We start from the raw sequence: 25,546 nt of genomic DNA, 5'->3' as shown, positions 1-25,546 counted from the left end.
GCAAACCATTTCTGATCATCTCTTCTCGGCCAAATGGCTCAAGATCAAGTGTAGTGTCTGTTCTTATTAGTTTAATATCTGATACGTCCCCTATTTGGGGACCATATATTAAATGGATTTTTGGAACAGGGAGCTGGAAATGGAGCTTGCTTTGTCGCACGGAACCTTCACGGGGATGGAGGGTGTGGTTATGCAGATTCAAAACGCGTTGCGCACAGCTTGAACACATGCACACCGCAGAACTGTCATCGATAGAGCATCCAGAGTTTCTGGAAATGTCTTCCCTGTGGCAATCTTTTGCTACGTCTCACAGTGGATGTCGGTTGTAGGCCTTGGTGTGGCCCAAGTGGCAAACCATTTCTGATCATCTCTTCTCGGCCAAATGGCTCAAGATCAAGCGTAGTGTCTGTTCTTATTAGTTTAATATCTGATACGTCCCCTATTTGGGGACCATATATTAAATGGATTTTTGGAACAGGGAGCTGGAAATGGAGCTTGCTTTGTCACACGGAACCTTCACGGGGATGGAGGGTGTGGTTATGCAGATTCAAAACGCGTTGCGCACAGCTTGAACACATGCACACCGCAGAACTGTCATCGACAGAGCATCCAGAGTTTCTGGAAATGTCTTCCCTGCGGCAATCTTTTGCTACGTCTCCACAGTTGGTGTCGGTTGTAGGCCTTGGTGCGGCCCAAGTGGCAAACCATTTCTGATCATCTCTTCTCGGCCAAATGGCTCAAGATCAAGCGTAGTGTCTGTTCTTATTAGTTTAATATCTGATACGTCCCCTATTTGGGGACCATATATTAAATGGATTTTTGGAACAGGGAGCTGGAAATGGAGCTTGCTTTGTCACACGGAACCTTCACGGGGATGGAGGGTGTGGTTATGCAGATTCAAAATGCGTTGCGCACAGCTTGAACACATGCACACCGCAGAACTGTCATCGACAGAGCATCCAGAGTTTCTGGAAATGTCTTCCCTGCGGCAATCTTTTGCTACGTCTCCACAGTGGGTGTCGGTTGTAGGCCTTGGTGCGGCCCAAGTGGCAAACCATTTCTGATCATCTCTTCTCGGCCAAATTGCTCAAGATCAAGCGTAGTGTCTGTTCTTATTAGTTTAATATCTGATACGTCCCCTATTTGGGGACCATATATTAAATGGATTTTTGGAACAGGGAGCTGGAAATGGAGCTTGCTCTGTCACTCGGAACCTTCACGGGGATGGAGGGTGTGGTTATGCAGATTCAAAACGCGTTGCGCACAGCTTGAACACATGCACACCGCAGAACTGTCATCGACAGAGCATCCAGAGTTTCTGGAAATGTCTTCCCTTCCGCAATCTTTTGCTACGTCTGCACAGTGGGTGTCGGTTGTAGGCCTTGGTGCGGCCCAAGTGGCAAACCATTTCTGATCATCTCTTCTCGGCCAAATGGCTCAAGATCAAGCGTAGTGTCTGTTCTTATTAGTTTAATATCTGATACGTCCCCTATTTGGGGATCATATATTAAATGGATTTTTGGAACAGGGAGCTGGAAATGGAGCTTGCTCTGTCACATGGAACCTTCACGGGGATGGAGGGTGTGGTTATGCAGATTCAAAACGCGTTGCGCACAGCTTGAACACATGCACACCGCAGAACTGTCATCGACAGAGCATCCAGAGTTTCTGGAAATGTCTTCCCTGCGGCTATCTTTTGCTACGTCTCCACAGTAAGTGTCGGTTGCAGGCCTTGGTGCGGCCCAAGTGGCAAACCATTTCTGATCATCTCTTCTCGGCCAAATGGCTCAAGATCAAGCGTAGTGTCTGTTCTTATTAGTTTAATAGCTGATACGTCCCCTATTTGGGGACCATATATTAAATGGATTTTTGGAACAGGGAGCTGGAAATGGAGCTTGCTTTGTCGCACGGAACCTTCACGGGGGTGGAGGGTGTGGTTATGCAGATTCAAAACGCGTTGCGCACAGCTTGAACACATGCACACCGCAGAACTGTCATCGACAGATCATCCAGAGTTTCTGGAAATGTCTTCCCTGCGGCAATATTTTGCTACGTCTCCACAGTGGGTGTCGGTTGTAGGCCTTGGTGCGGCCCAAGTGGCAAACCATTTCTGATCATCTCTTCTCGGCCAAATGGCTCAAGATCAAGCGTAGTGTCTGTTCTTATTAGTTTAATATCTGATACATCCCCTATTTGGGGACCATATATTAAATGGATTTTTGGAACAGGGAGCTGGAAATGGAGCTTGCTTTGTCACACGGAACCTTCACGGGGATGGAGGGTGTGGTTATGCAGATTCAAAACGCGTTGCGCACAGCTTGAACACATGCACACCGCAGAACTATGATTGACAGATCATCCAGAGTTTCTGGAAATGTCTTCCCTGCGGCAATCTTTTGCTACGTCTCCACAGTGGGTGTCGGTTGTAGGCCTTGGTGCGGCCCAAGTGGCAAACCATTTCTGATCATCTCTTCTTGGCCAAATGGCTCAAGATCAAGCGTAGTGTCTGTTCTTATTAGTTTAATATCTGATACGTCCCCTATTTGGGGACAATATATTAAATGGATTTTTGGAACAGGGAGCTGGAAATGGAGCTTGCTTTGTCGCACGGAACCTTCACGGGGGTGGAGGGTGTGGTTATGCAGATTCAAAACGCGTTGCGCACAGCTTGAACACATGCACACCGCAGAACTATGATTGACAGATCATCCAGAGTTTCTGGAAATGTCTTCCCTGCGGCAATCTTTTGCTACGTCTCCACAGTGGGTGTCGGTTGTATTCCTTGGTGCGGCCCAAGTGGCAAACCATTTCTGATCATCTCTTCTTGGCCAAATGGCTCAAGATCAAGCGTAGTGTCTGTTCTTATTAGTTTAATATCTGATACGTCCCCTATTTGGGGACAATATATTAAATGGATTTTTGGAACAGGGAGCTGGAAATGGAGCTTGCTTTGTCACACGGAACCTTCACGGGGATGGAGGGTGTGGTTATGCAGATTCAAAACGCGTTGCGCACAGCTTGAACACATGCACACCGCAGAACTGTCGTCGACAGAGCATCCAGAGTTTCTGGAAATGTCTTCCCTGCGGCAATCTTTTGCTACGTCTCCACAGTGGGTGTCGGTTGTAGGCCTTGGTGCGGCCCAAGTGGCAAACCATTTTTGATCATCTCTTCTCGGCCAAATGGCTCAAGATGAAGCGTAGTGTCTGTTCTTATTAGTTTAATATCTGATACGTCCCCTATTTGGGGACCATATATTAAATGGATTTTTGGAACAGGGAGCTGGAAATGGAGCTTGCTTTGTCACACGGAACCTTCACGGGGATGGAGGGTGTGGTTATGCAGATTCAAAACGCATTGTGCACAGCTTGAACACATGCACACCGCAGAACTGTCATCGATAGAGCATCCAGAGTTTCTGGAAATGTCTTTCCTGCGGCAATCTTTTGCTATGTCTCCACAGTGGGTGTCGGTTGTAGGCCTTGGTGCGGCCCAAGTGGCAAACCATTTCTGATCATCTCTTCTCGGCCAAATGGCTCAAGATCAAGCGTAGTGTCTGTTCTTATTAGTTTAATATCTGATACGTCCCCTATTTGGGGACCATATATTAAATGGATTTTTGGAACTGGGAGCTGGAAATGGAGCTTGCTTTGTCACACGGAACCTTCACGGGGATGGAGGGTGTGGTTATGCAGATTCAAAACGCGTTGCGCACAGCTTGAACACATGCACACCGCAGAACTGTCATCGACAGAGCATCCAGAGTTTCTGGAAATGTCTTCCCTGCGGCAATCTTTTGCTACGTCTCCACAGTGGATGTCGGTTGTAGGCCTTGGTGCGGCCCAAGTGGCAAACCATTTCTGATCATTTCTTCTCGGCCAAATGGCTCAAGATCAAGCGTAGTGTCTGTTCTTATTAGTTTAATATCTGATACGTCCCCTATTTGGGGACCATACATTAAATGGATTTTTGGAACAGGGAGCTGGAAATGGAGCTTGCTTTGTCACACGGAACCTTCACGGGGATGAAGGGTGTGGTTATGCAGATTCAAAACGCGTTGCGCACAGCTTGAACACATGCACACCGCAGAACTGTCATCGACAGAGCATCCAGAGTTTCTGGAAATGTCTTCCCTGCGGCAATCTTTTGCTACGTCTCCACAGTGGGTGTCAGTTGTAGGCCTTGGTGCGGCCCAAGTGGCAAACCATTTCTGATCATCTCTTCTCGGCCAAATGGCTCAAGATCAAGTGTAGTGTCTGTTCTTATTAGTTTAATATCTGATACGTCCCCTATTTGGGGACCATATATTAAATGGATTTTTGGAACAGGGAGCTGGAAATGGAGCTTGCTTTGTCGCACGGAACCTTCACGGGGATGGAGGGTGTAGTTATGCAGATTCAAAACGCGTTGCGCACAGCTTGAACACATGCACACCGCAGAACTGTCATCGATAGAGCATCCAGAGTTTCTGGAAATGTCTTCCCTGCGGCAATCTTTTGCTACGTCTCACAGTGGATGTCGGTTGTAGGCCTTGGTGTGGCCCAAGTGGCAAACCATTTCTGATCATCTCTTCTCGGCCAAATGGCTCAAAATCAAGCGTAGTGTCTGTTCTTATTAGTTTAATATCTGATACGTCCCCTATTTGGGGACCATATATTAAATAAATTTTTGGAACAGGGAGCTGGAAATGGAGCTTGCTTTGTCACACGGAACCTTCACGGGGATGGAGGGTGTGGTTATGCAGATTCAAAACGCGTTGCGCACAGCTTGAACACATGCACACCGCAGAACTGTCATCGACAGAGCATCCAGAGTTTCTGGAAATGTCTTCCCTGCGGCAATCTTTTGCTACGTCTCCACAGTTGGTGTCGGTTGTAGGCCTTGGTGCGGCCCAAGTGGCAAACCATTTCTGATCATCTCTTCTCGGCCAAATGGCTCAAGATCAAGCGTAGTGTCTGTTCTAATTAGTTTAATATCTGATACGTCCCCTATTTGGGGACCATATATTAAATGGATTTTTGGAACAGGGAGCTGGAAATGGAGCTTGCTTTGTCACACGGAACCTTCACGGGGATGGAGGGTGTGGTTATGCAGATTCAAAATGCGTTGCGCACAGCTTGAACACATGCACACCGCAGAACTGTCATCGACAGAGCATCCAGAGTTTCTGGAAATGTCTTCCCTGCGGCAATCTTTTGCTACGTCTCCACAGTGGGTGTCGGTTGTAGGCCTTGGTGCGGCCCAAGTGGCAAACCATTTCTGATCATCTCTTCTCGGCCAAATGGCTCAAGATCAAGCGTAGTGTCTGTTCTTATTAGTTTAATATCTGATACGTCCCCTATTTGGGGACCATATATTAAATGGATTTTTGGAACAGGGAGCTGGAAATGGAGCTTGCTCTGTCACTCGGAACCTTCACGGGGATGGAGGGTGTGGTTATGCAGATTCAAAACACGTTGCACACAGCTTGAACACATGCACACGGCAGAACTGTCGTCGACAGAGCATCCAGAGTTTCTGGAAATGTCTTCCCTGCGGCAATCTTTTGCTACGTCTCCACAGTGGGTGTCGGTTGTAGGCCTTGGTGCGGCCCAAGTGGCAAACCATTTCTGATCATCTCTTCTCGGCCAAATGGCTCAAGATCAAGTGTAGTGTCTGTTCTTATTAGTTTAATATCTGATACGTCCCCTATTTGGGGACCATATATTAAATGGATTTTTGGAACAGGGAGCTGGAAATGGAGCTTGCTTTGTCGCACGGAACCTTCACGGGGATGGAGGGTGTGGTTATGCAGATTCAAAACGCGTTGCGCACAGCTTGAACACATGCACACCGCAGAACTGTCATCGATAGAGCATCCAGAGTTTCTGGAAATGTCTTCCCTGCGGCAATCTTTTGCTACGTCTCCACAGTGGGTGTCGGTTGTAGGCCTTGGTGCGGCCCAAGTGGCAAACCATTTCTGATCATCTCTTCTCGGCCAAATGGCTCAAGATCAAGTGTAGTGTCTGTTCTTATTAGTTTAATATCTGATACGTCCCCTATTTGGGGACCATATATTAAATGGATTTTTGGAACAGGGAGCTGGAAATGGAGCTTGCTTTGTCGCACGGAACCTTCACGGGGATGGAGGGTGTGGTTATGCAGATTCAAAACGCGTTGCGCACAGCTTGAACACATGCACACCGCAGAACTGTCATCGATAGAGCATCCAGAGTTTCTGGAAATGTCTTCCCTGCGGCAATCTTTTGCTACGTCTCACAGTGGATGTCGGTTGTAGGCCTTGGTGTGGCCCAAGTGGCAAACCATTTCTGATCATCTCTTCTCGGTCAAATGGCTCAAAATCAAGCGTAGTGTCTGTTCTTATTAGTTTAATATCTGATACGTCCCCTATTTGGGGACCATATATTAAATAAATTTTTGGAACAGGGAGCTGGAAATGGAGCTTGCTTTGTCACACGGAACCTTCACGGGGATGGTGGGTGTGGTTATGCAGATTCAAAACGCGTTGCGCACAGCTTGAACACATGCACACCGCAGAACTGTCATCGACAGAGCATCCAGAGTTTCTGGAAATGTCTTCCCTGCGGCAATCTTTTGCTACGTCTCCACAGTTGGTGTCGGTTGTAGGCCTTGGTGCGGCCCAAGTGGCAAACCATTTCTGATCATCTCTTCTCGGCCAAATGGCTCAAGATCAAGCGTAGTGTCTGTTCTAATTAGTTTAATATCTGATACGTCCCCTATTTGGGGACCATATATTAAATGGATTTTTGGAACAGGGAGCTGGAAATGGAGCTTGCTTTGTCACACGGAACCTTCACGGGGATGGAGGGTGTGGTTATGCAGATTCAAAATGCGTTGCGCACAGCTTGAACACATGCACACCGCAGAACTGTCATCGACAGAGTGTCCAGAGTTTCTGGAAATGTCTTCCCTGCGGCAATCTTTTGCTATGTCTCCACAGTGGGTGTCGGTTGTAGGCCTTGGTGCGGCCCAAGTGGCAAACCATTTCTGATCATCTCTTCTCGGCCAAATGGCTCAAGATCAAGCGTAGTGTCTGTTCTTATTAGTTTAATATCTGATACGTCCCCTATTTGGGGACCATATATTAAATGGATTTTTGGAACAGGGAGCTGGAAATGGAGCTTGCTCTGTCACTCGGAACCTTCACGGGGATGGAGGGTGTGGTTATGCAGATTCAAAATGCGTTGCGCACAGCTTGAACACATGCACACCGCAGAACTGTCGTCGACAGAGCATCCAGAGTTTCTGGAAATGTCTTCCCTGCGGCAATCTTTTGCTACGTCTCCACAGTGGGTGTCGGTTGTAGGCCTTGGTGCGGCCCAAGTGGCAAACCATTTCTGATCATCTCTTCTCGGCCAAATGGCTCAAGATCAAGCGTAGTGTCTGTTCTTATTAGTTTAATATCTGATACGTCCCCTATTTGGGGACCATATATTAAATGGATTTTTGGACCAGGGAGCTGGAAATGGAGCTTGCTCTGTCACACGGAACCTTCACGGGGATGGAGGGTGTGGTTATGCAGATTCAAAACGCATTGTGCACAGCTTGAACACATGCACACCGCAGAACTGTCATCGATAGAGCATCCAGAGTTTCTGGAAATGTCTTTCCTGCGGCAATCTTTTGCTACGTCTCCACAGTGGGTGTCGGTTGTAGGCCTTGGTGCGGCCCAAGTGGCAAACCATTTCTGATCATCTCTTCTCGGCCAAATGGCTCAAGATCAAGCGTAGTGTCTGTTCTTATTAGTTTAATATCTGATACGTCCCCTATTTGGGGACCATATATTAAATGGATTTTTGGAACTGGGAGCTGGAAATGGAGCTTGCTTTGTCACACGGAACCTTCACGGGGATGGAGGTTGTGGTTATGCAGATTCAAAACGCGTTGCGCACAGCTTGAACACATGCACACCGCAGAACTGTCATCGACAGAGCATCCAGAGTTTCTGGAAATGTCTTCCCTGCGGCAATCTTTTGCTACGTCTCCACAGTGGATGTCGGTTGTAGGCCTTGGTGCGGCCCAAGTGGCAAACCATTTCTGATCATCTCTTCTCGGCCAAATGGCTCAAGATCAAGCGTAGTGTCTGTTCTTATTAGTTTAATATCTGATACGTCCCCTATTTGGGGACCATACATTAAATGGATTTTTGGAACAGGGAGCTGGAAATGGAGCTTGCTTTGTCACACGGAACCTTCACGGGGATGAAGGGTGTGGTTATGCAGATTCAAAACGCGTTGCGCACAGCTTGAACACATGCACACCGCAGAACTGTCATCGACAGAGCATCCAGAGTTTCTGGAAATGTCTTCCCTGCGGCAATCTTTTGCTACGTCTCCACAGTGGGTGTCGGTTGTAGGCCTTGGTGCGGCCCAAGTGGCAAACCATTTCTGATCATCTCTTCTCGGCCAAATGGCTCAAGATCAAGTGTAGTGTCTGTTCTTATTAGTTTAATATCTGATACGTCCCCTATTTGGGGACCATATATTAAATGGATTTTTGGAACAGGGAGCTGGAAATGGAGCTTGCTTTGTCGCACGGAACCTTCACGGGGATGGAGGGTGTAGTTATGCAGATTCAAAACGCGTTGCGCACAGCTTGAACACATGCACACCGCAGAACTGTCATCGATAGAGCATCCAGAGTTTCTGGAAATGTCTTCCCTGCGGTAATCTTTTGCTACGTCTCACAGTGGATGTCGGTTGTAGGCCTTGGTGTGGCCCAAGTGGCAAACCATTTCTGATCATCTCTTCTCGGCCAAATGGCTCAAAATCAAGCGTAGTGTCTGTTCTTATTAGTTTAATATCTGATACGTCCCCTATTTGGGGACCATATATTAAATAAATTTTTGGAACAGGGAGCTGGAAATGGAGCTTGCTTTGTCACACGGAACCTTCACGGGGATGGAGGGTGTGGTTATGCAGATTCAAAACGCGTTGCGCACAGCTTGAACACATGCACACCGCAGAACTGTCATCGACAGAGCATCCAGAGTTTCTGGAAATGTCTTCCCTGCGGCAATCTTTTGCTACGTCTCCACAGTTGGTGTCGGTTGTAGGCCTTGGTGCGGCCCAAGTGGCAAACCATTTCTGATCATCTCTTCTCGGCCAAATGGCTCAAGATCAAGCGTAGTGTCTGTTCTAATTAGTTTAATATCTGATACGTCCCCTATTTGGGGACCATATATTAAATGGATTTTTGGAACAGGGAGCTGGAAATGGAGCTTGCTTTGTCACACGGAACCTTCACGGGGATGGAGGGTGTGGTTATGCAGATTCAAAATGCGTTGCGCACAGCTTGAACACATGCACACCGCAGAACTGTCATCGACAGAGCATCCAGAGTTTCTGGAAATGTCTTCCCTGCGGCAATCTTTTGCTACGTCTCCACAGTGGGTGTCGGTTGTAGGCCTTGGTGCGGCCCAAGTGGCAAACCATTTCTGATCATCTCTTCTCGGCCAAATGGCTCAAGATCAAGCGTAGTGTCTGTTCTTATTAGTTTAATATCTGATACGTCCCCTATTTGGGGACCATATATTAAATGGATTTTTGGAACAGGGAGCTGGAAATGGAGCTTGCTCTGTCACTCGGAACCTTCACGGGGATGGAGGGTGTGGTTATGCAGATTCAAAACACGTTGCACACAGCTTGAACACATGCACACGGCAGAACTGTCGTCGACAGAGCATCCAGAGTTTCTGGAAATGTCTTCCCTGCGGCAATCTTTTGCTACGTCTCCACAGTGGGTGTCGGTTGTAGGCCTTGGTGCGGCCCAAGTGGCAAACCATTTCTGATCATCTCTTCTCGGCCAAATGGCTCAAGATCAAGTGTAGTGTCTGTTCTTATTAGTTTAATATCTGATACGTCCCCTATTTGGGGACCATATATTAAATGGATTTTTGGAACAGGGAGCTGGAAATGGAGCTTGCTTTGTCGCACGGAACCTTCACGGGGATGGAGGGTGTGGTTATGCAGATTCAAAACGCGTTGCGCACAGCTTGAACACATGCACACCGCAGAACTGTCATCGATAGAGCATCCAGAGTTTCTGGAAATGTCTTCCCTGCGGCAATCTTTTGCTACGTCTCCACAGTGGGTGTCGGTTGTAGGCCTTGGTGCGGCCCAAGTGGCAAACCATTTCTGATCATCTCTTCTCGGCCAAATGGCTCAAGATCAAGTGTAGTGTCTGTTCTTATTAGTTTAATATCTGATACGTCCCCTATTTGGGGACCATATATTAAATGGATTTTTGGAACAGGGAGCTGGAAATGGAGCTTGCTTTGTCGCACGGAACCTTCACGGGGATGGAGGGTGTGGTTATGCAGATTCAAAACGCGTTGCGCACAGCTTGAACACATGCACACCGCAGAACTGTCATCGATAGAGCATCCAGAGTTTCTGGAAATGTCTTCCCTGCGGCAATCTTTTGCTACGTCTCACAGTGGATGTCGGTTGTAGGCCTTGGTGTGGCCCAAGTGGCAAACCATTTCTGATCATCTCTTCTCGGTCAAATGGCTCAAAATCAAGCGTAGTGTCTGTTCTTATTAGTTTAATATCTGATACGTCCCCTATTTGGGGACCATATATTAAATAAATTTTTGGAACAGGGAGCTGGAAATGGAGCTTGCTTTGTCACACGGAACCTTCACGGGGATGGTGGGTGTGGTTATGCAGATTCAAAACGCGTTGCGCACAGCTTGAACACATGCACACCGCAGAACTGTCATCGACAGAGCATCCAGAGTTTCTGGAAATGTCTTCCCTGCGGCAATCTTTTGCTACGTCTCCACAGTTGGTGTCGGTTGTAGGCCTTGGTGCGGCCCAAGTGGCAAACCATTTCTGATCATCTCTTCTCGGCCAAATGGCTCAAGATCAAGCGTAGTGTCTGTTCTAATTAGTTTAATATCTGATACGTCCCCTATTTGGGGACCATATATTAAATGGATTTTTGGAACAGGGAGCTGGAAATGGAGCTTGCTTTGTCACACGGAACCTTCACGGGGATGGAGGGTGTGGTTATGCAGATTCAAAATGCGTTGCGCACAGCTTGAACACATGCACACCGCAGAACTGTCATCGACAGAGTGTCCAGAGTTTCTGGAAATGTCTTCCCTGCGGCAATCTTTTGCTATGTCTCCACAGTGGGTGTCGGTTGTAGGCCTTGGTGCGGCCCAAGTGGCAAACCATTTCTGATCATCTCTTCTCGGCCAAATGGCTCAAGATCAAGCGTAGTGTCTGTTCTTATTAGTTTAATATCTGATACGTCCCCTATTTGGGGACCATATATTAAATGGATTTTTGGAACAGGGAGCTGGAAATGGAGCTTGCTCTGTCACTCGGAACCTTCACGGGGATGGAGGGTGTGGTTATGCAGATTCAAAATGCGTTGCGCACAGCTTGAACACATGCACACCGCAGAACTGTCGTCGACAGAGCATCCAGAGTTTCTGGAAATGTCTTCCCTGCGGCAATCTTTTGCTACGTCTCCACAGTGGGTGTCGGTTGTAGGCCTTGGTGCGGCCCAAGTGGCAAACCATTTCTGATCATCTCTTCTCGGCCAAATGGCTCAAGATCAAGCGTAGTGTCTGTTCTTATTAGTTTAATATCTGATACGTCCCCTATTTGGGGACCATATATTAAATGGATTTTTGGACCAGGGAGCTGGAAATGGAGCTTGCTCTGTCACACGGAACCTTCACGGGGATGGAGGGTGTGGTTATGCAGATTCAAAACGCATTGTGCACAGCTTGAACACATGCACACCGCAGAACTGTCATCGATAGAGCATCCAGAGTTTCTGGAAATGTCTTTCCTGCGGCAATCTTTTGCTACGTCTCCACAGTGGGTGTCGGTTGTAGGCCTTGGTGCGGCCCAAGTGGCAAACCATTTCTGATCATCTCTTCTCGGCCAAATGGCTCAAGATCAAGCGTAGTGTCTGTTCTTATTAGTTTAATATCTGATACGTCCCCTATTTGGGGACCATATATTAAATGGATTTTTGGAACTGGGAGCTGGAAATGGAGCTTGCTTTGTCACACGGAACCTTCACGGGGATGGAGGTTGTGGTTATGCAGATTCAAAACGCGTTGCGCACAGCTTGAACACATGCACACCGCAGAACTGTCATCGACAGAGCATCCAGAGTTTCTGGAAATGTCTTCCCTGCGGCAATCTTTTGCTACGTCTCCACAGTGGATGTCGGTTGTAGGCCTTGGTGCGGCCCAAGTGGCAAACCATTTCTGATCATCTCTTCTCGGCCAAATGGCTCAAGATCAAGCGTAGTGTCTGTTCTTATTAGTTTAATATCTGATACGTCCCCTATTTGGGGACCATACATTAAATGGATTTTTGGAACAGGGAGCTGGAAATGGAGCTTGCTTTGTCACACGGAACCTTCACGGGGATGAAGGGTGTGGTTATGCAGATTCAAAACGCGTTGCGCACAGCTTGAACACATGCACACCGCAGAACTGTCATCGACAGAGCATCCAGAGTTTCTGGAAATGTCTTCCCTGCGGCAATCTTTTGCTACGTCTCCACAGTGGGTGTCGGTTGTAGGCCTTGGTGCGGCCCAAGTGGCAAACCATTTCTGATCATCTCTTCTCGGCCAAATGGCTCAAGATCAAGTGTAGTGTCTGTTCTTATTAGTTTAATATCTGATACGTCCCCTATTTGGGGACCATATATTAAATGGATTTTTGGAACAGGGAGCTGGAAATGGAGCTTGCTTTGTCGCACGGAACCTTCACGGGGATGGAGGGTGTAGTTATGCAGATTCAAAACGCGTTGCGCACAGCTTGAACACATGCACACCGCAGAACTGTCATCGATAGAGCATCCAGAGTTTCTGGAAATGTCTTCCCTGCGGTAATCTTTTGCTACGTCTCACAGTGGATGTCGGTTGTAGGCCTTGGTGTGGCCCAAGTGGCAAACCATTTCTGATCATCTCTTCTCGGCCAAATGGCTCAAAATCAAGCGTAGTGTCTGTTCTTATTAGTTTAATATCTGATACGTCCCCTATTTGGGGACCATATATTAAATAAATTTTTGGAACAGGGAGCTGGAAATGGAGCTTGCTTTGTCACACGGAACCTTCACGGGGATGGAGGGTGTGGTTATGCAGATTCAAAACGCGTTGCGCACAGCTTGAACACATGCACACCGCAGAACTGTCATCGACAGAGCATCCAGAGTTTCTGGAAATGTCTTCCCTGCGGCAATCTTTTGCTACGTCTCCACAGTTGGTGTCGGTTGTAGGCCTTGGTGCGGCCCAAGTGGCAAACCATTTCTGATCATCTCTTCTCGGCCAAATGGCTCAAGATCAAGCGTAGTGTCTGTTCTAATTAGTTTAATATCTGATACGTCCCCTATTTGGGGACCATATATTAAATGGATTTTTGGAACAGGGAGCTGGAAATGGAGCTTGCTTTGTCACACGGAACCTTCACGGGGATGGAGGGTGTGGTTATGCAGATTCAAAATGCGTTGCGCACAGCTTGAACACATGCACACCGCAGAACTGTCATCGACAGAGCATCCAGAGTTTCTGGAAATGTCTTCCCTGCGGCAATCTTTTGCTACGTCTCCACAGTGGGTGTCGGTTGTAGGCCTTGGTGCGGCCCAAGTGGCAAACCATTTCTGATCATCTCTTCTCGGCCAAATGGCTCAAGATCAAGCGTAGTGTCTGTTCTTATTAGTTTAATATCTGATACGTCCCCTATTTGGGGACCATATATTAAATGGATTTTTGGAACAGGGAGCTGGAAATGGAGCTTGCTCTGTCACTCGGAACCTTCACGGGGATGGAGGGTGTGGTTATGCAGATTCAAAACACGTTGCACACAGCTTGAACACATGCACACCGCAGAACTGTCGTCGACAGAGCATCCAGAGTTTCTGGAAATGTCTTCCCTGCGGCAATCTTTTGCTACGTCTCCACAGTGGGTGTCGGTTGTAGGCCTTGGTGCGGCCCAAGTGGCAAACCATTTCTGATCATCTCTTCTCGGCCAAATGGCTCAAGATCAAGTGTAGTGTCTGTTCTTATTAGTTTAATATCTGATACGTCCCCTATTTGGGGACCATATATTAAATGGATTTTTGGAACAGGGAGCTGGAAATGGAGCTTGCTTTGTCGCACGGAACCTTCACGGGGATGGAGGGTGTGGTTATGCAGATTCAAAACGCGTTGCGCACAGCTTGAACACATGCACACCGCAGAACTGTCATCGATAGAGCATCCAGAGTTTCTGGAAATGTCTTCCCTGCGGCAATCTTTTGCTACGTCTCCACAGTGGGTGTCGGTTGTAGGCCTTGGTGCGGCCCAAGTGGCAAACCATTTCTGATCATCTCTTCTCGGCCAAATGGCTCAAGATCAAGTGTAGTGTCTGTTCTTATTAGTTTAATATCTGATACGTCCCCTATTTGGGGACCATATATTAAATGGATTTTTGGAACAGGGAGCTGGAAATGGAGCTTGCTTTGTCGCACGGAACCTTCACGGGGATGGAGGGTGTGGTTATGCAGATTCAAAACGCGTTGCGCACAGCTTGAACACATGCACACCGCAGAACTGTCATCGATAGAGCATCCAGAGTTTCTGGAAATGTCTTCCCTGCGGCAATCTTTTGCTACGTCTCACAGTGGATGTCGGTTGTAGGCCTTGGTGTGGCCCAAGTGGCAAACCATTTCTGATCATCTCTTCTCGGCCAAATGGCTCAAAATCAAGCGTAGTGTCTGTTCTTATTAGTTTAATATCTGATACGTCCCCTATTTGGGGACCATATATTAAATAAATTTTTGGAACAGGGAGCTGGAAATGGAGCTTGCTTTGTCACACGGAACCTTCACGGGGATGGTGGGTGTGGTTATGCAGATTCAAAACGCGTTGCGCACAGCTTGAACACATGCACACCGCAGAACTGTCATCGACAGAGCATCCAGAGTTTCTGGAAATGTCTTCCCTGCGGCAATCTTTTGCTACGTCTCCACAGTTGGTGTCGGTTGTAGGCCTTGGTGCGGCCCAAGTGGCAAACCATTTCTGATCATCTCTTCTCGGCCAAATGGCTCAAGATCAAGCGTAGTGTCTGTTCTAATTAGTTTAATATCTGATACGTCCCCTATTTGGGGACCATATATTAAATGGATTTTTGGAACAGGGAGCTGGAAATGGAGCTTGCTTTGTCACACGGAACCTTCACGGGGATGGAGGGTGTGGTTATGCAGATTCAAAATGCGTTGCGCACAGCTTGAACACATGCACACCGCAGAACTGTCATCGACAGAGCGTCCAGAGTTTCTGGAAATGTCTTCCCTGCGGCAATCTTTTGCTACGTCTCCACAGTGGCTGTCGGTTGTAGGCCTTGGTGCGGCCCAAGTGGCAAACCATTTCTGATCATCTCTTCTCGGCCAAATGGCTCAAGATCAAGCGTAGTGTCTGTTCTTATTAGTTTAATATCTGATACGTCCCCTATTTGGGGACCATATATTAAATGGATTTTTGGAACAGGGAGCTGGAAATGGAGCTTGCTCTGTCACTCGGAACCTTCACGGGGATGGAGGGTGTGGTTATGCAGATTCAAAATGCGTTGCGCACAGCTTGAACACATGCACACCGCAGAACTGTCGTCGACAGAGCATCCAGAGTTTCTGGAAATGTCTTCCCTGCGGCAATCTTTTGCTACGTCTCCACAGTGGGTGTCGGTTGTAGGCCTTGGTGCGGCCCAAGTGGCAAACCATTTCTGATCATCTCTTCTCGGCCAAATGGCTCAAGATCAAGCGTAGTGTCTGTTCTTATTAGTTTAATATCTGATACGTCCCCTATTTGGGGACCATATATTAAATGGATTTTTGGACCAGGGAGCTGGAAATGGAGCTTGCTCTGTCACACGGAACCTTCACGGGGATGGAGGGTGTGGTTATGCAGATTCAAAACGCGTTGCGCACAGCTTGAACACATGCACACCGCAGAACTGTCATCGACAGAGCATCCAGAGTTTCTGGAAATGTCTTCCCTGCGGCAATCTTTTGCTACGTCTCCACAGTTGGTGTCGGTTGTAGGCCTTGGTGCGGCCCAAGTGGCAAACCATTTCTGATCATCTCTTCTCGGCCAAATGGCTCAAGATCAAGCGTAGTGTCTGTTCTAATTAGTTTAATATCTGATACGTCCCCTATTTGGGGACCATATATTAAATGGATTTTTGGAACAGGGAGCTGGAAATGGAGCTTGCTTTGTCACACGGAACCTTCACGGGGATGGAGGGTGTGGTTATGCAGATTCAAAATGCGTTGCGCACAGCTTGAACACATGCACACCGCAGAACTGTCATCGACAGAGCATCCAGAGTTTCTGGAAATGTCTTCCCTGCGGCAATCTTTTGCTACGTCTCCACAGTGGGTGTCGGTTGTAGGCCTTGGTGCGGCCCAAGTGGCAAACCATTTCTGATCATCTCTTCTCGGCCAAATGGCTCAAGATCAAGCGTAGTGTCTGTTCTTATTAGTTTAATATCTGATACGTCCCCTATTTGGGGACCATATATTAAATGGATTTTTGGAACAGGGAGCTGGAAATGGAGCTTGCTCTGTCACTCGGAACCTTCACGGGGATGGAGGGTGTGGTTATGCAGATTCAAAACACGTTGCACACAGCTTGAACACATGCACACGGCAGAACTGTCGTCGACAGAGCATCCAGAGTTTCTGGAAATGTCTTCCCTGCGGCAATCTTTTGCTACGTCTCCACAGTGGGTGTCGGTTGTAGGCCTTGGTGCGGCCCAAGTGGCAAACCATTTCTGATCATCTCTTCTCGGCCAAATGGCTCAAGATCAAGTGTAGTGTCTGTTCTTATTAGTTTAATATCTGATACGTCCCCTATTTGGGGACCATATATTAAATGGATTTTTGGAACAGGGAGCTGGAAATGGAGCTTGCTTTGTCGCACGGAACCTTCACGGGGATGGAGGGTGTGGTTATGCAGATTCAAAACGCGTTGCGCACAGCTTGAACACATGCACACCGCAGAACTGTCATCGATAGAGCATCCAGAGTTTCTGGAAATGTCTTCCCTGCGGCAATCTTTTGCTACGTCTCCACAGTGGGTGTCGGTTGTAGGCCTTGGTGCGGCCCAAGTGGCAAACCATTTCTGATCATCTCTTCTCGGCCAAATGGCTCAAGATCAAGTGTAGTGTCTGTTCTTATTAGTTTAATATCTGATACGTCCCCTATTTGGGGACCATATATTAAATGGATTTTTGGAACAGGGAGCTGGAAATGGAGCTTGCTTTGTCGCACGGAACCTTCACGGGGATGGAGGGTGTGGTTATGCAGATTCAAAACGCGTTGCGCACAGCTTGAACACATGCACACCGCAGAACTGTCATCGATAGAGCATCCAGAGTTTCTGGAAATGTCTTCCCTGCGGCAATCTTTTGCTACGTCTCACAGTGGATGTCGGTTGTAGGCCTTGGTGTGGCCCAAGTGGCAAACCATTTCTGATCATCTCTTCTCGGTCAAATGGCTCAAAATCAAGCGTAGTGTCTGTTCTTATTAGTTTAATATCTGATACGTCCCCTATTTGGGGACCATATATTAAATAAATTTTTGGAACAGGGAGCTGGAAATGGAGCTTGCTTTGTCACACGGAACCTTCACGGGGATGGTGGGTGTGGTTATGCAGATTCAAAACGCGTTGCGCACAGCTTGAACACATGCACACCGCAGAACTGTCATCGACAGAGCATCCAGAGTTTCTGGAAATGTCTTCCCTGCGGCAATCTTTTGCTACGTCTCCACAGTTGGTGTCGGTTGTAGGCCTTGGTGCGGCCCAAGTGGCAAACCATTTCTGATCATCTCTTCTCGGCCAAATGGCTCAAGATCAAGCGTAGTGTCTGTTCTAATTAGTTTAATATCTGATACGTCCCCTATTTGGGGACCATATATTAAATGGATTTTTGGAACAGGGAGCTGGAAATGGAGCTTGCTTTGTCACACGGAACCTTCACGGGGATGGAGGGTGTGGTTATGCAGATTCAAAATGCGTTGCGCACAGCTTGAACACATGCACACCGCAGAACTGTCATCGACAGAGTGTCCAGAGTTTCTGGAAATGTCTTCCCTGCGGCAATCTTTTGCTATGTCTCCACAGTGGGTGTCGGTTGTAGGCCTTGGTGCGGCCCAAGTGGCAAACCATTTCTGATCATCTCTTCTCGGCCAAATGGCTCAAGATCAAGCGTAGTGTCTGTTCTTATTAGTTTAATATCTGATACGTCCCCTATTTGGGGACCATATATTAAATGGATTTTTGGAACAGGGAGCTGGAAATGGAGCTTGCTCTGTCACTCGGAACCTTCACGGGGATGGAGGGTGTGGTTATGCAGATTCAAAATGCGTTGCGCACAGCTTGAACACATGCACACCGCAGAACTGTCGTCGACAGAGCATCCAGAGTTTCTGGAAATGTCTTCCCTGCGGCAATCTTTTGCTACGTCTCCACAGTGGGTGTCGGTTGTAGGCCTTGGTGCGGCCCAAGTGGCAAACCATTTCTGATCATCTCTTCTCGGCCAAATGGCTCAAGATCAAGCGTAGTGTCTGTTCTTATTAGTTTAATATCTGATACGTCCCCTATTTGGGGACCATATATTAAATGGATTTTTGGAACTGGGAGCTGGAAATGGAGCTTGCTTTGTCACACGGAACCTTCACGGGGATGGAGGTTGTGGTTATGCAGATTCAAAACGCGTTGCGCACAGCTTGAACACATGCACACCGCAGAACTGTCATCGACAGAGCATCCAGAGTTTCTGGAAATGTCTTCCCTGCGGCAATCTTTTGCTACGTCTCCACAGTGGATGTCGGTTGTAGGCCTTGGTGCGGCCCAAGTGGCAAACCATTTCTGATCATCTCTTCTCGGCCAAATGGCTCAAGATCAAGCGTAGTGTCTGTTCTTATTAGTTTAATATCTGATACGTCCCCTATTTGGGGACCATACATTAAATGGATTTTTGGAACAGGGAGCTGGAAATGGAGCTTGCTTTGTCACACGGAACCTTCACGGGGATGAAGGGTGTGGTTATGCAGATTCAAAACGCGTTGCGCACAGCTTGAACACATGCACACCGCAGAACTGTCATCGACAGAGCATCCAGAGTTTCTGGAAATGTCTTCCCTGCGGCAATCTTTTGCTACGTCTCCACAGTGGGTGTCGGTTGTAGGCCTTGGTGCGGCCCAAGTGGCAAACCATTTCTGATCATCTCTTCTCGGCCAAATGGCTCAAGATCAAGTGTAGTGTCTGTTCTTATTAGTTTAATATCTGATACGTCCCCTATTTGGGGACCATATATTAAATGGATTTTTGGAACAGGGAGCTGGAAATGGAGCTTGCTTTGTCGCACGGAACCTTCACGGGGATGGAGGGTGTAGTTATGCAGATTCAAAACGCGTTGCGCACAGCTTGAACACATGCACACCGCAGAACTGTCATCGATAGAGCATCCAGAGTTTCTGGAAATGTCTTCCCTGCGGTAATCTTTTGCTACGTCTCACAGTGGATGTCGGTTGTAGGCCTTGGTGTGGCCCAAGTGGCAAACCATTTCTGATCATCTCTTCTCGGCCAAATGGCTCAAAATCAAGCGTAGTGTCTGTTCTTATTAGTTTAATATCTGATACGTCCCCTATTTGGGGACCATATATTAAATAAATTTTTGGAACAGGGAGCTGGAAATGGAGCTTGCTTTGTCACACGGAACCTTCACGGGGATGGAGGGTGTGGTTATGCAGATTCAAAACGCGTTGCGCACAGCTTGAACACATGCACACCGCAGAACTGTCATCGACAGAGCATCCAGAGTTTCTGGAAATGTCTTCCCTGCGGCAATCTTTTGCTACGTCTCCACAGTTGGTGTCGGTTGTAGGCCTTGGTGCGGCCCAAGTGGCAAACCATTTCTGATCATCTCTTCTCGGCCAAATGGCTCAAGATCAAGCGTAGTGTCTGTTCTAATTAGTTTAATATCTGATACGTCCCCTATTTGGGGACCATATATTAAATGGATTTTTGGAACAGGGAGCTGGAAATGGAGCTTGCTTTGTCACACGGAACCTTCACGGGGATGGAGGGTGTGGTTATGCAGATTCAAAATGCGTTGCGCACAGCTTGAACACATGCACACCGCAGAACTGTCATCGACAGAGCATCCAGAGTTTCTGGAAATGTCTTCCCTGCGGCAATCTTTTGCTACGTCTCCACAGTGGGTGTCGGTTGTAGGCCTTGGTGCGGCCCAAGTGGCAAACCATTTCTGATCATCTCTTCTCGGCCAAATGGCTCAAGATCAAGCGTAGTGTCTGTTCTTATTAGTTTAATATCTGATACGTCCCCTATTTGGGGACCATATATTAAATGGATTTTTGGAACAGGGAGCTGGAAATGGAGCTTGCTCTGTCACTCGGAACCTTCACGGGGATGGAGGGTGTGGTTATGCAGATTCAAAACACGTTGCACACAGCTTGAACACATGCACACCGCAGAACTGTCGTCGACAGAGCATCCAGAGTTTCTGGAAATGTCTTCCCTGCGGCAATCTTTTGCTACGTCTCCACAGTGGGTGTCGGTTGTAGGCCTTGGTGCGGCCCAAGTGGCAAACCATTTCTGATCATCTCTTCTCGGCCAAATGGCTCAAGATCAAGTGTAGTGTCTGTTCTTATTAGTTTAATATCTGATACGTCCCCTATTTGGGGACCATATATTAAATGGATTTTTGGAACAGGGAGCTGGAAATGGAGCTTGCTTTGTCGCACGGAACCTTCACGGGGATGGAGGGTGTGGTTATGCAGATTCAAAACGCGTTGCGCACAGCTTGAACACATGCACACCGCAGAACTGTCATCGATAGAGCATCCAGAGTTTCTGGAAATGTCTTCCCTGCGGCAATCTTTTGCTACGTCTCCACAGTGGGTGTCGGTTGTAGGCCTTGGTGCGGCCCAAGTGGCAAACCATTTCTGATCATCTCTTCTCGGCCAAATGGCTCAAGATCAAGTGTAGTGTCTGTTCTTATTAGTTTAATATCTGATACGTCCCCTATTTGGGGACCATATATTAAATGGATTTTTGGAACAGGGAGCTGGAAATGGAGCTTGCTTTGTCGCACGGAACCTTCACGGGGATGGAGGGTGTGGTTATGCAGATTCAAAACGCGTTGCGCACAGCTTGAACACATGCACACCGCAGAACTGTCATCGATAGAGCATCCAGAGTTTCTGGAAATGTCTTCCCTGCGGCAATCTTTTGCTACGTCTCACAGTGGATGTCGGTTGTAGGCCTTGGTGTGGCCCAAGTGGCAAACCATTTCTGATCATCTCTTCTCGGCCAAATGGCTCAAAATCAAGCGTAGTGTCTGTTCTTATTAGTTTAATATCTGATACGTCCCCTATTTGGGGACCATATATTAAATAAATTTTTGGAACAGGGAGCTGGAAATGGAGCTTGCTTTGTCACACGGAACCTTCACGGGGATGGTGGGTGTGGTTATGCAGATTCAAAACGCGTTGCGCACAGCTTGAACACATGCACACCGCAGAACTGTCATCGACAGAGCATCCAGAGTTTCTGGAAATGTCTTCCCTGCGGCAATCTTTTGCTACGTCTCCACAGTTGGTGTCGGTTGTAGGCCTTGGTGCGGCCCAAGTGGCAAACCATTTCTGATCATCTCTTCTCGGCCAAATGGCTCAAGATCAAGCGTAGTGTCTGTTCTAATTAGTTTAATATCTGATACGTCCCCTATTTGGGGACCATATATTAAATGGATTTTTGGAACAGGGAGCTGGAAATGGAGCTTGCTTTGTCACACGGAACCTTCACGGGGATGGAGGGTGTGGTTATGCAGATTCAAAATGCGTTGCGCACAGCTTGAACACATGCACACCGCAGAACTGTCATCGACAGAGCGTCCAGAGTTTCTGGAAATGTCTTCCCTGCGGCAATCTTTTGCTACGTCTCCACAGTGGCTGTCGGTTGTAGGCCTTGGTGCGGCCCAAGTGGCAAACCATTTCTGATCATCTCTTCTCGGCCAAATGGCTCAAGATCAAGCGTAGTGTCTGTTCTTATTAGTTTAATATCTGATACGTCCCCTATTTGGGGACCATATATTAAATGGATTTTTGGAACAGGGAGCTGGAAATGGAGCTTGCTCTGTCACTCGGAACCTTCACGGGGATGGAGGGTGTGGTTATGCAGATTCAAAATGCGTTGCGCACAGCTTGAACACATGCACACCGCAGAACTGTCGTCGACAGAGCATCCAGAGTTTCTGGAAATGTCTTCCCTGCGGCAATCTTTTGCTACGTCTCCACAGTGGGTGTCGGTTGTAGGCCTTGGTGCGGCCCAAGTGGCAAACCATTTCTGATCATCTCTTCTCGGCCAAATGGCTCAAGATCAAGCGTAGTGTCTGTTCTTATTAGTTTAATATCTGATACGTCCCCTATTTGGGGACCATATATTAAATGGATTTTTGGACCAGGGAGCTGGAAATGGAGCTTGCTCTGTCACACGGAACCTTCACGGGGATGGAGGGTGTGGTTATGCAGATTCAAAACGCGTTGCGCACAGCTTGAACACATGCACACCGCAGAACTGTCATCGACAGAGCATCCAGAGTTTCTGGAAATGTCTTCCCTGCGGCAATCTTTTGCTACGTCTCCACAGTTGGTGTCGGTTGTAGGCCTTGGTGCGGCCCAAGTGGCAAACCATTTCTGATCATCTCTTCTCGGCCAAATGGCTCAAGATCAAGCGTAGTGTCTGTTCTTATTAGTTTAATATCTGATACGTCCCCTATTTGGGGACCATATATTAAATGGATTTTTGGAACAGGGAGCTGGAAATGGAGCTTGCTTTGTCACACGGAACCTTCACGGGGATGGAGGGTGTGGTTATGCAGATTCAAAATGCGTTGCGCACAGCTTGAACACATGCACACCGCAGAACTGTCATCGACAGAGCATCCAGAGTTTCTGGAAATGTCTTCCCTGCGGCAATCTTTTGCTACGTCTCCACAGTGGGTGTCGGTTGTAGGCCTTGGTGCGGCCCAAGTGGCAAACCATTTCTGATCATCTCTTCTCGGCCAAATGGCTCAAGATCAAGCGTAGTGTCTGTTCTTATTAGTTTAATATCTGATACGTCCCCTATTTGGGGACCATATATTAAATGGATTTTTGGAACAGGGAGCTGGAAATGGAGCTTGCTCTGTCACTCGGAACCTTCACGGGGATGGAGGGTGTGGTTATGCAGATTCAAAACGCGTTGCGCACAGCTTGAACACATGCACACCGCAGAACTGTCATCGACAGAGCATCCAGAGTTTCTGGAAATGTCTTCCCTTCCGCAATCTTTTGCTACGTCTGCACAGTGGGTGTCGGTTGTAGGCCTTGGTGCGGCCCAAGTGGCAAACCATTTCTGATCATCTCTTCTCGGCCAAATGGCTCAAGATCAAGCGTAGTGTCTGTTCTTATTAGTTTAATATCTGATACGTCCCCTATTTGGGGACCATATATTAAATGGATTTTTGGAACAGGGAGCTGGAAATGGAGCTTGCTCTGTCACATGGAACCTTCACGGGGATGGAGGGTGTGGTTATGCAGATTCAAAACGCGTTGCGCACAGCTTGAACACATGCACACCGCAGAACTGTCATCGACAGAGCATCCAGAGTTTCTGGAAATGTCTTCCCTGCGGCTATCTTTTGCTACGTCTCCACAGTAAGTGTCGGTTGCAGGCCTTGGTGCGGCCCAAGTGGCAAACCATTTCTGATCATCTCTTCTCGGCCAAATGGCTCAAGATCAAGCGTAGTGTCTGTTCTTATTAGTTTAATAGCTGATACGTCCCCTATTTGGGGACCATATATTAAATGGATTTTTGGAACAGGGAGCTGGAAATGGAGCTTGCTTTGTCGCACGGAACCTTCACGGGGGTGGAGGGTGTGGTTATGCAGATTCAAAACGCGTTGCGCACAGCTTGAACACATGCACACCGCAGAACTGTCATCGACAGATCATCCAGAGTTTCTGGAAATGTCTTCCCTGCGGCAATATTTTGCTACGTCTCCACAGTGGGTGTCGGTTGTAGGCCTTGGTGCGGCCCAAGTGGCAAACCATTTCTGATCATCTCTTCTCGGCCAAATGGCTCAAGATCAAGCGTAGTGTCTGTTCTTATTAGTTTAATATCTGATACATCCCCTATTTGGGGACCATATATTAAATGGATTTTTGGAACAGGGAGCTGGAAATGGAGCTTGCTTTGTCACACGGAACCTTCACGGGGATGGAGGGTGTGGTTATGCAGATTCAAAACGCGTTGCGCACAGCTTGAACACATGCACACCGCAGAACTATGATTGACAGATCATCCAGAGTTTCTGGAAATGTCTTCCCTGCGGCAATCTTTTGCTACGTCTCCACAGTGGGTGTCGGTTGTAGGCCTTGGTGCGGCCCAAGTGGCAAACCATTTCTGATCATCTCTTCTTGGCCAAATGGCTCAAGATCAAGTGTAGTGTCTGTTCTTATTAGTTTAATATCTGATACGTCCCCTATTTGGGGACAATATATTAAATGGATTTTTGGAACAGGGAGCTGGAAATGGAGCTTGCTTTGTCGCACGGAACCTTCACGGGGGTGGAGGGTGTGGTTATGCAGATTCAAAACGCGTTGCGCACAGCTTGAACACATGCACACCGCAGAACTATGATTGACAGATCATCCAGAGTTTCTGGAAATGTCTTCCCTGCGGCAATCTTTTGCTACGTCTCCACAGTGGGTGTCGGTTGTATTCCTTGGTGCGGCCCAAGTGGCAAACCATTTCTGATCATCTCTTCTTGGCCAAATGGCTCAAGATCAAGCGTAGTGTCTGTTCTTATTAGTTTAATATCTGATACGTCCCCTATTTGGGGACAATATATTAAATGGATTTTTGGAACAGGGAGCTGGAAATGGAGCTTGCTTTGTCACACGGAACCTTCACGGGGATGGAGGGTGTGGTTATGCAGATTCAAAACGCGTTGCGCACAGCTTGAACACATGCACACCGCAGAACTGTCGTCGACAGAGCATCCAGAGTTTCTGGAAATGTCTTCCCTGCGGCAATCTTTTGCTACGTCTCCACAGTGGGTGTCGGTTGTAGGCCTTGGTGCGGCCCAAGTGGCAAACCATTTTTGATCATCTCTTCTCGGCCAAATGGCTCAAGATGAAGCGTAGTGTCTGTTCTTATTAGTTTAATATCTGATACGTCCCCTATTTGGGGACCATATATTAAATGGATTTTTGGAACAGGGAGCTGGAAATGGAGCTTGCTTTGTCACACGGAACCTTCACGGGGATGGAGGGTGTGGTTATGCAGATTCAAAACGCATTGTGCACAGCTTGAACACATGCACACCGCAGAACTGTCATCGATAGAGCATCCAGAGTTTCTGGAAATGTCTTTCCTGCGGCAATCTTTTGCTACGTCTCCACAGTGGGTGTCGGTTGTAGGCCTTGGTGCGGCCCAAGTGGCAAAC

The 25,546-nt window shown here is 47.7% G+C and overlaps 73 pseudogenes; all 73 read left to right on the top strand.

Moving 5' to 3' along the window:
- The first annotated feature begins 17 nt into the window (after positions 1-17).
- Positions 18-191, top strand: LOC143801522 (U2 spliceosomal RNA; annotated as a pseudogene).
- Positions 192-366: 175 nt separating this feature from the next.
- LOC143795132 (U2 spliceosomal RNA) lies at positions 367-540 on the top strand (annotated as a pseudogene).
- Positions 541-716: 176 nt separating this feature from the next.
- LOC143795130 (U2 spliceosomal RNA) lies at positions 717-890 on the top strand (annotated as a pseudogene).
- A 176-nt stretch (positions 891-1,066) lies between these two features.
- Positions 1,067-1,240, top strand: LOC143795685 (U2 spliceosomal RNA; annotated as a pseudogene).
- A 176-nt stretch (positions 1,241-1,416) lies between these two features.
- Positions 1,417-1,568, top strand: LOC143795803 (U2 spliceosomal RNA; annotated as a pseudogene).
- Positions 1,569-1,766: 198 nt separating this feature from the next.
- On the top strand, positions 1,767-1,940 carry LOC143794371 (U2 spliceosomal RNA; annotated as a pseudogene).
- Positions 1,941-2,116: 176 nt separating this feature from the next.
- LOC143796278 (U2 spliceosomal RNA) lies at positions 2,117-2,290 on the top strand (annotated as a pseudogene).
- A 176-nt stretch (positions 2,291-2,466) lies between these two features.
- On the top strand, positions 2,467-2,640 carry LOC143794126 (U2 spliceosomal RNA; annotated as a pseudogene).
- A 176-nt stretch (positions 2,641-2,816) lies between these two features.
- On the top strand, positions 2,817-2,990 carry LOC143794516 (U2 spliceosomal RNA; annotated as a pseudogene).
- Positions 2,991-3,166: 176 nt separating this feature from the next.
- Positions 3,167-3,340, top strand: LOC143796877 (U2 spliceosomal RNA; annotated as a pseudogene).
- A 176-nt stretch (positions 3,341-3,516) lies between these two features.
- LOC143794820 (U2 spliceosomal RNA) lies at positions 3,517-3,690 on the top strand (annotated as a pseudogene).
- A 176-nt stretch (positions 3,691-3,866) lies between these two features.
- On the top strand, positions 3,867-4,018 carry LOC143796244 (U2 spliceosomal RNA; annotated as a pseudogene).
- Positions 4,019-4,216: 198 nt separating this feature from the next.
- Positions 4,217-4,390, top strand: LOC143801373 (U2 spliceosomal RNA; annotated as a pseudogene).
- Positions 4,391-4,565: 175 nt separating this feature from the next.
- On the top strand, positions 4,566-4,739 carry LOC143796922 (U2 spliceosomal RNA; annotated as a pseudogene).
- A 176-nt stretch (positions 4,740-4,915) lies between these two features.
- Positions 4,916-5,089, top strand: LOC143796972 (U2 spliceosomal RNA; annotated as a pseudogene).
- Positions 5,090-5,265: 176 nt separating this feature from the next.
- LOC143801456 (U2 spliceosomal RNA) lies at positions 5,266-5,439 on the top strand (annotated as a pseudogene).
- Positions 5,440-5,615: 176 nt separating this feature from the next.
- LOC143801521 (U2 spliceosomal RNA) lies at positions 5,616-5,789 on the top strand (annotated as a pseudogene).
- Positions 5,790-5,965: 176 nt separating this feature from the next.
- LOC143801519 (U2 spliceosomal RNA) lies at positions 5,966-6,139 on the top strand (annotated as a pseudogene).
- Positions 6,140-6,314: 175 nt separating this feature from the next.
- LOC143797302 (U2 spliceosomal RNA) lies at positions 6,315-6,466 on the top strand (annotated as a pseudogene).
- A 198-nt stretch (positions 6,467-6,664) lies between these two features.
- On the top strand, positions 6,665-6,838 carry LOC143796971 (U2 spliceosomal RNA; annotated as a pseudogene).
- Positions 6,839-7,014: 176 nt separating this feature from the next.
- LOC143801439 (U2 spliceosomal RNA) lies at positions 7,015-7,188 on the top strand (annotated as a pseudogene).
- Positions 7,189-7,364: 176 nt separating this feature from the next.
- LOC143794454 (U2 spliceosomal RNA) lies at positions 7,365-7,538 on the top strand (annotated as a pseudogene).
- A 176-nt stretch (positions 7,539-7,714) lies between these two features.
- Positions 7,715-7,887, top strand: LOC143794855 (U2 spliceosomal RNA; annotated as a pseudogene).
- A 177-nt stretch (positions 7,888-8,064) lies between these two features.
- Positions 8,065-8,216, top strand: LOC143796051 (U2 spliceosomal RNA; annotated as a pseudogene).
- A 198-nt stretch (positions 8,217-8,414) lies between these two features.
- LOC143801372 (U2 spliceosomal RNA) lies at positions 8,415-8,588 on the top strand (annotated as a pseudogene).
- Positions 8,589-8,763: 175 nt separating this feature from the next.
- On the top strand, positions 8,764-8,937 carry LOC143796921 (U2 spliceosomal RNA; annotated as a pseudogene).
- A 176-nt stretch (positions 8,938-9,113) lies between these two features.
- On the top strand, positions 9,114-9,287 carry LOC143796970 (U2 spliceosomal RNA; annotated as a pseudogene).
- Positions 9,288-9,463: 176 nt separating this feature from the next.
- LOC143801455 (U2 spliceosomal RNA) lies at positions 9,464-9,637 on the top strand (annotated as a pseudogene).
- Positions 9,638-9,813: 176 nt separating this feature from the next.
- On the top strand, positions 9,814-9,987 carry LOC143801518 (U2 spliceosomal RNA; annotated as a pseudogene).
- Positions 9,988-10,163: 176 nt separating this feature from the next.
- LOC143801517 (U2 spliceosomal RNA) lies at positions 10,164-10,337 on the top strand (annotated as a pseudogene).
- A 175-nt stretch (positions 10,338-10,512) lies between these two features.
- LOC143797301 (U2 spliceosomal RNA) lies at positions 10,513-10,664 on the top strand (annotated as a pseudogene).
- Positions 10,665-10,862: 198 nt separating this feature from the next.
- LOC143796969 (U2 spliceosomal RNA) lies at positions 10,863-11,036 on the top strand (annotated as a pseudogene).
- Positions 11,037-11,212: 176 nt separating this feature from the next.
- Positions 11,213-11,386, top strand: LOC143801437 (U2 spliceosomal RNA; annotated as a pseudogene).
- A 176-nt stretch (positions 11,387-11,562) lies between these two features.
- Positions 11,563-11,736, top strand: LOC143794453 (U2 spliceosomal RNA; annotated as a pseudogene).
- Positions 11,737-11,912: 176 nt separating this feature from the next.
- LOC143794854 (U2 spliceosomal RNA) lies at positions 11,913-12,085 on the top strand (annotated as a pseudogene).
- A 177-nt stretch (positions 12,086-12,262) lies between these two features.
- Positions 12,263-12,414, top strand: LOC143796049 (U2 spliceosomal RNA; annotated as a pseudogene).
- A 198-nt stretch (positions 12,415-12,612) lies between these two features.
- Positions 12,613-12,786, top strand: LOC143801371 (U2 spliceosomal RNA; annotated as a pseudogene).
- A 175-nt stretch (positions 12,787-12,961) lies between these two features.
- LOC143796919 (U2 spliceosomal RNA) lies at positions 12,962-13,135 on the top strand (annotated as a pseudogene).
- Positions 13,136-13,311: 176 nt separating this feature from the next.
- On the top strand, positions 13,312-13,485 carry LOC143796968 (U2 spliceosomal RNA; annotated as a pseudogene).
- Positions 13,486-13,661: 176 nt separating this feature from the next.
- LOC143801454 (U2 spliceosomal RNA) lies at positions 13,662-13,835 on the top strand (annotated as a pseudogene).
- A 176-nt stretch (positions 13,836-14,011) lies between these two features.
- Positions 14,012-14,185, top strand: LOC143801516 (U2 spliceosomal RNA; annotated as a pseudogene).
- Positions 14,186-14,361: 176 nt separating this feature from the next.
- On the top strand, positions 14,362-14,535 carry LOC143801515 (U2 spliceosomal RNA; annotated as a pseudogene).
- A 175-nt stretch (positions 14,536-14,710) lies between these two features.
- LOC143796952 (U2 spliceosomal RNA) lies at positions 14,711-14,862 on the top strand (annotated as a pseudogene).
- Positions 14,863-15,060: 198 nt separating this feature from the next.
- On the top strand, positions 15,061-15,234 carry LOC143796967 (U2 spliceosomal RNA; annotated as a pseudogene).
- Positions 15,235-15,410: 176 nt separating this feature from the next.
- On the top strand, positions 15,411-15,584 carry LOC143801436 (U2 spliceosomal RNA; annotated as a pseudogene).
- A 176-nt stretch (positions 15,585-15,760) lies between these two features.
- LOC143794452 (U2 spliceosomal RNA) lies at positions 15,761-15,934 on the top strand (annotated as a pseudogene).
- Positions 15,935-16,110: 176 nt separating this feature from the next.
- LOC143796966 (U2 spliceosomal RNA) lies at positions 16,111-16,284 on the top strand (annotated as a pseudogene).
- A 176-nt stretch (positions 16,285-16,460) lies between these two features.
- Positions 16,461-16,634, top strand: LOC143801453 (U2 spliceosomal RNA; annotated as a pseudogene).
- Positions 16,635-16,810: 176 nt separating this feature from the next.
- Positions 16,811-16,984, top strand: LOC143801514 (U2 spliceosomal RNA; annotated as a pseudogene).
- Positions 16,985-17,160: 176 nt separating this feature from the next.
- Positions 17,161-17,334, top strand: LOC143801513 (U2 spliceosomal RNA; annotated as a pseudogene).
- Positions 17,335-17,509: 175 nt separating this feature from the next.
- Positions 17,510-17,661, top strand: LOC143797300 (U2 spliceosomal RNA; annotated as a pseudogene).
- A 198-nt stretch (positions 17,662-17,859) lies between these two features.
- On the top strand, positions 17,860-18,033 carry LOC143796965 (U2 spliceosomal RNA; annotated as a pseudogene).
- Positions 18,034-18,209: 176 nt separating this feature from the next.
- Positions 18,210-18,383, top strand: LOC143801435 (U2 spliceosomal RNA; annotated as a pseudogene).
- A 176-nt stretch (positions 18,384-18,559) lies between these two features.
- Positions 18,560-18,732, top strand: LOC143794853 (U2 spliceosomal RNA; annotated as a pseudogene).
- Positions 18,733-18,909: 177 nt separating this feature from the next.
- LOC143796048 (U2 spliceosomal RNA) lies at positions 18,910-19,061 on the top strand (annotated as a pseudogene).
- Positions 19,062-19,259: 198 nt separating this feature from the next.
- Positions 19,260-19,433, top strand: LOC143801369 (U2 spliceosomal RNA; annotated as a pseudogene).
- Positions 19,434-19,608: 175 nt separating this feature from the next.
- Positions 19,609-19,782, top strand: LOC143796918 (U2 spliceosomal RNA; annotated as a pseudogene).
- Positions 19,783-19,958: 176 nt separating this feature from the next.
- Positions 19,959-20,132, top strand: LOC143796964 (U2 spliceosomal RNA; annotated as a pseudogene).
- Positions 20,133-20,308: 176 nt separating this feature from the next.
- On the top strand, positions 20,309-20,482 carry LOC143801452 (U2 spliceosomal RNA; annotated as a pseudogene).
- Positions 20,483-20,658: 176 nt separating this feature from the next.
- LOC143801512 (U2 spliceosomal RNA) lies at positions 20,659-20,832 on the top strand (annotated as a pseudogene).
- A 176-nt stretch (positions 20,833-21,008) lies between these two features.
- On the top strand, positions 21,009-21,182 carry LOC143801511 (U2 spliceosomal RNA; annotated as a pseudogene).
- Positions 21,183-21,357: 175 nt separating this feature from the next.
- LOC143796951 (U2 spliceosomal RNA) lies at positions 21,358-21,509 on the top strand (annotated as a pseudogene).
- Positions 21,510-21,707: 198 nt separating this feature from the next.
- Positions 21,708-21,881, top strand: LOC143796963 (U2 spliceosomal RNA; annotated as a pseudogene).
- A 176-nt stretch (positions 21,882-22,057) lies between these two features.
- On the top strand, positions 22,058-22,231 carry LOC143801434 (U2 spliceosomal RNA; annotated as a pseudogene).
- A 176-nt stretch (positions 22,232-22,407) lies between these two features.
- On the top strand, positions 22,408-22,581 carry LOC143794451 (U2 spliceosomal RNA; annotated as a pseudogene).
- A 176-nt stretch (positions 22,582-22,757) lies between these two features.
- LOC143795129 (U2 spliceosomal RNA) lies at positions 22,758-22,931 on the top strand (annotated as a pseudogene).
- Positions 22,932-23,107: 176 nt separating this feature from the next.
- LOC143801451 (U2 spliceosomal RNA) lies at positions 23,108-23,281 on the top strand (annotated as a pseudogene).
- A 176-nt stretch (positions 23,282-23,457) lies between these two features.
- Positions 23,458-23,609, top strand: LOC143794474 (U2 spliceosomal RNA; annotated as a pseudogene).
- Positions 23,610-23,807: 198 nt separating this feature from the next.
- On the top strand, positions 23,808-23,981 carry LOC143794370 (U2 spliceosomal RNA; annotated as a pseudogene).
- Positions 23,982-24,157: 176 nt separating this feature from the next.
- On the top strand, positions 24,158-24,331 carry LOC143796277 (U2 spliceosomal RNA; annotated as a pseudogene).
- A 176-nt stretch (positions 24,332-24,507) lies between these two features.
- LOC143801347 (U2 spliceosomal RNA) lies at positions 24,508-24,681 on the top strand (annotated as a pseudogene).
- A 176-nt stretch (positions 24,682-24,857) lies between these two features.
- Positions 24,858-25,031, top strand: LOC143794515 (U2 spliceosomal RNA; annotated as a pseudogene).
- Positions 25,032-25,207: 176 nt separating this feature from the next.
- On the top strand, positions 25,208-25,381 carry LOC143796876 (U2 spliceosomal RNA; annotated as a pseudogene).
- Positions 25,382-25,546: the final 165 nt, after the last annotated feature.

This window comes from Ranitomeya variabilis, chromosome 1 (genome assembly GCF_051348905.1).
Source record: "Ranitomeya variabilis isolate aRanVar5 chromosome 1, aRanVar5.hap1, whole genome shotgun sequence".
Lineage (NCBI taxonomy): Eukaryota > Metazoa > Chordata > Amphibia > Anura > Dendrobatidae > Ranitomeya > Ranitomeya variabilis.
The sequence above is the reverse complement of the archived record's forward strand: the minus strand, read 5'-3'. Positions and strand labels throughout refer to the sequence as shown.